The sequence below is a fragment of the Mytilus galloprovincialis genome, chromosome 8 (genome assembly GCF_965363235.1).
Source record: "Mytilus galloprovincialis chromosome 8, xbMytGall1.hap1.1, whole genome shotgun sequence".
NCBI classification, from domain to species: Eukaryota; Metazoa; Mollusca; class Bivalvia; order Mytilida; family Mytilidae; genus Mytilus; species Mytilus galloprovincialis.
Genome location: NC_134845.1, coordinates 75,411,997 through 75,417,160, shown reverse-complemented (window position 1 = coordinate 75,417,160; position 5,164 = coordinate 75,411,997).

Genomic DNA, 5,164 nt, shown 5'->3' with positions numbered 1-5,164 from the left:
TAGGTGGCCCTACACCTACAAATAATCCGTTGATAGATGCATAGTTATTGTGGTACTGAATATTAGCCTAAAAAGTTATGCGACTTGTTAAATCAATAGATTGGATAAAAACCATTTCAAAATTGAGTTTAAATTGCTATATTTTAACTGATTTTCTGCCTTTTTAAATATTTTTTTATTTAACGGCCGTTATTGTCTTATTCTGTTTTTTGGTTTCTCGATATATCGCCTTATTGTTCGCTGGCTTATTGTTCGCTAGCTATTGTTCGCTAGCTTCTGCCTGGTGTCGCCACTGCAAATAATTGCTTCACTTTAACCTTATGCACGATTAATATGAATGTAAAATGTAAATAAAAGAATGTTAAAATGGAAAGAAAAATCAACACATGTTTGGTTTTAGAACTATGAGGATTACATGTTTTTCTATGAGACTAGGCCGCTGACTTCTTTTACAGAAAAATACACAAGACTTTTATTCAGTTTTTTTTAGTTTATCGGTACGATTAACGATTTGTCTTTTTCATTTTTAGCCAGGCGTTGTCCGTTTATTTTCGATTTATGAGTTTGACTGTCCCTTTGGTATCTTTCGTCCCTCTTTTATAATAAAATATATAAAAATATGTTGAACACTGGTACCAAAATGTAAATTGTGAAAACACTGAAGTGAAACTTAAACGGGACAACTGCTATTCTAATCATTTTTCTATGTATTAATTTTTAGGTAGTTTGAAAGGGAAAGTAAAGGGGTATAAACAATAAAAAAAATGTCTTTTTTCGTACACAGAATGCAAACTAAATGATTGAAGTCGTACTTGGGAAGATATCTATTATAAATGCTTTGAGATAGTAAAAAGAAAGTTAAAATTTGAAGACTTTTTAAGTCCGAACATATACACATGCATGGCCTTAAACAAATGTACACTTTATAAAACAACAAGAACTAGCTTTCATTGGGAAATATGGAGGCTCTCCAATGTGTCCTATTACATTTGGGTTTCAGTTTTCAATTATGAAAAAAATGACACTAACATGAATGTTTAGTGTGATTTGCTTTACAGTCATGAGTAGAATATCATTGGCGGATCCAGGGGGAGGGGTCCGGGGGTTAGAACCCCCCTTTTTTGGCCGATCAATGCATTTGAATGGGGACATATAGTTGGAACCCCCCTTTTTAAAATGGATGGATCCGCCCCTGAACATGCAATATTTATTGTAGAATTAAAAACAATAGACAAATGTAAACCCCGTAGCATGCCCCATGTTTTGTGGATGTTACAAGATATTACCTGAAGTTAGGGGAATTACCTGAAAACTTCCCCTAAACTCACTTCATTTACAGCATGAGCACGGTGTGAACAAGGCATGTAAGTTCAGTTTTAAATTTGTAACCATTTCTATAATTTTTCTTAAAATTACTGTTTGTGTTGATACTAATTAATATAAATTACACAGAGCCTGTAACTAGATAACGTTTTACATTGCATACATATAACTTTCGGTGTACTCGAAACATATCCGTTCTTTTGAATTATTCGTTTTTTCTCGGTATTTGTAGTCAATCTCATAACTCCTGGTTTAGGTGAATTTGATTGAGAATGCATATAGAATTTTAGCATATTTTGCTTATTTTAAAACAAATAAAAAAAATTAAAAAAAATGAGGCAGAATCTCCTCTGGACTATCCCTTTCTCGCCGTAACCCGTTATGTTTTTTTATGTTGCAAAGGTGAAAAAATCCCAGGTTAGAGGAGGGTTGGGATTCCTCTAACATGTTTAACCCCGCCACAGTATATATGTATATGCCTGTCCCAAGTCAGGAGCTTGTAATTTGGTGGTTGTCTTTTGTTCATGTGTTACATATTTGTGTTTCGTTCATTTTTTATATAAATAAGGCCGTTAGTTTTCTCGTTTGAATTTTTTTACATTTTCATATTTGGGCCTTTTATAGCTGACTATGCGGTATGGGCTTTGCTCATTGTTGAAGGCCGTACAGTGACCTAAAGTTGTTCATGTTTGTGTCATTTTGGTCTCTTGTGGACAGTTGTCTCATTGGCAATCATACCACATCTTCTTTCTTATTTATACAATACCCACTTTACATGTACAATGTAAGCAGATTCAGAAATTTACAAACAAATTGCACATCAGAACTGTCAATCAATTGACCTGACTATTTTATAACAGCCGATGTATTTGTGAAACAATTCAACATCGTAGGTACTGCATAGCTACTTAAAAATAAACCGAGTTGCCGCTTAGTTTGGTGAAAAATAAAGAAAATAGAACTATATTATATAAATGTTCGAAAACCCATTAGTCAAGGACAGATAGACCCCATGCGGGCGCACTACGTTTGCGCGCATTTAGGGATTTAACTGCTTTACGTTTGCGCGCAGCTTTCGATTACATTTGCGCGCATTCATTTTACAGGTAAACTTAGGTAAAAATATAAATAAAAATTAAATCAAATTGTAATTGACTATATATTTTTTTTATTTTCATAATAATATCTGACTATCAATTATTAATTATGAAAATATTCCTTAATTCAGATTATATATTGTTCACATTGAATTCCGAGTAAACCAATTATAAAGCGATCATTATAAAGTAGTATAGCTTAAAGCATACATGTAACTTCATTGTGAATATTTCAGGATGAAAAGTGTTTCAACTAATTGTGTTCGTTTTTAAAATAAGTAAATAATTTAATTTAGTTTGTAAAGTTACACCAAGGTACAAACATGGAGTTTCGGCACGTACCGACATGTAATATAAAGTAATAAATTTATCTATACTTTTACCTTTATAGTGTTATTTACTGGCTGTTTCTGTATTGGCACTGGTATAGATTCAAGGTTTGCTGTATTGGCCTCGAGACCCGTAGGGTCGAGGGCCAATACAGCTGACCGAGAATCTATACCAGTGCCAATACAGAAACAGCCAGTTCATAACACTTTTATTAAATGATTATAAGAGAATTAAAAACCGGAAGTGAACGTCCCGTATTAGCCCATGGCCAATACAGCTTTTTTCCCGCTTTTTTCCGTATTGGCCCTTGTTTTTTCCGTTTCAAAACTTTAAGACATTACAAAACATTGCACATCATTTAACCTGTTTATTTTATGACTTTAATTTAAAAAATATTATACAAATGTTTTTATGCATAACGATACTTCCAGAGTTAAGTAATGGCGTAATAAAATTGAAAACCGGAAGTGAACGTCCTGTATTAGCCGCTAATACGGCTTTTTTCCCGCTTTTTTCTGTATTGGCCCTGTTTTTTTCCGTATTGGCCCTGTTCGAAGAGCAATATTAAATCTTGATTTATATCGACAGTGAAACGTTTTTTGTATTGCACATGCTGATTTATCCGTATTAGGGCTTATTTGCTCATATCATTTAATAATATTAAATATTTGCTGTTTTAACATTTTAACAGTTACATCTGTATATATATTTATTTCTAGGATTTAGTGTTTGTGCATAATAAAATGGACTTATCTTGCTCGAAATCCAACTAACGAACTAACGGAATGAGTACTTATACTTGTAAATAATTGAACAAATTATAAATAAATAAATATAATTACCTGTATTTTACTTGAGTTTACCTGTCAAATAATGCGCGCAATTGTAATCAAAAGCAGCGCGCAAACGTAATGATTTTTGCGCGCAATTGTAATGGTAATGCGCGCAAACGTAATGCAGCAAGGCAAAAAGCCAAAAAATAGAAATTTAGGAGAAAATTCAGAGACGTAGAATCGCAGTCAGAATATTGTATCTCGATTATTAGTTTGAATGTCTTCCAGCGAATTCTCACCTTATGAGCGTTAACACACATCAGAGTCTGTCCAGCCAGGTCCATGAGCATACCATGTCAATTGTATTTAATATGCATACGATATTTACACTAGACTTTTAAAACCCACAAATCACACTTTCCATTCTGTCCAGTCACTAACATTACAGAAATATGAGAAGCGTTTATTATTAAGTTTTTTTTACAAATGTTGATGAGGGCAACGAAACTTAGTACAAGAAGACATTTTTCTTTAATTATTTAAGGCATCCTCCCACATGTCTGACCCAGCCTCTTTATGTATGTAATGAAATGTGGTTATAGTGTTGATTGGTAGTTCAATTGATTGATTGGTTGACAAATCGTTGCTTGTTTTACATGCAATGACAAATGTTTCATGAACAAAACAACAATAAATACACTAGGTATGTCCCGTTATAAGTGCAACAAGTGTCTAGAAAATTAGGGTATGCTGGGAAGGTCACATACAGAGACCGTCAAAGAAATGATACATTTTTTGTAGCGTACATGGAGCTAGGCACATCTATAAAGAAAAGAAAATGTAAAGCCCCATTCCGCACGAACGACATGATCTACGTTCAGTGGCAAATAGTTCATGTTCAGGAAAAGAACATTAAAAATACATACTTTTTAGGTCGGTTATGTTATATATATCGACCGTGATGATGAGTCGGAAATACTTCATTGGAAAAGGAGAGTATAATGGATCGGGACAAAAAATGTGCCATGCAAAAAGCCATTTGCGTACATCAAACAGTTATTGCAGCTTCTCAATGTGCAAAGAGTGTTTCAGTTTCCCTACTCAAAGTTTAGAATTTAACGTCCACATTATGACGGGACGTGGTGTGTATTCATACAATCCGCACAACCAGTTAGACGGACTTCTCACTTTAACAAAAGTTTTCTGCTGGTGACTAAATGAACCTAATCATATTACTTAAAGATTGGATCTAACCGAGTATTATATCCTGTGAAGAAATAATCCCAATAGTAGGGTAATATAGAATTATTGCAATGAACGCGCAAAATTTGTCAGCTGGTTTCAAACAGAATTGAATCAAACCAGACCAGTTACTGTATATACAAACAACCAAACGTTACAAGAGACTTACAATGATACGGTTTCAAATTATAAATAAACTACTAGTATAATAATATGTGAGCATGTCATTGATTTTCAAATGAATAAAATTTCATTTTGTGTACAAACCAACCAAAACGAGTCTTATCCGTTTATCGTTTTGCACAATAAAACAGGTTTCAAGTCAACCAGTAATATTTGTCAATAAATGTTGTTTTTAGGCTCATATTTGATTTTATTCGTTTTATTTATTTTAGAAAA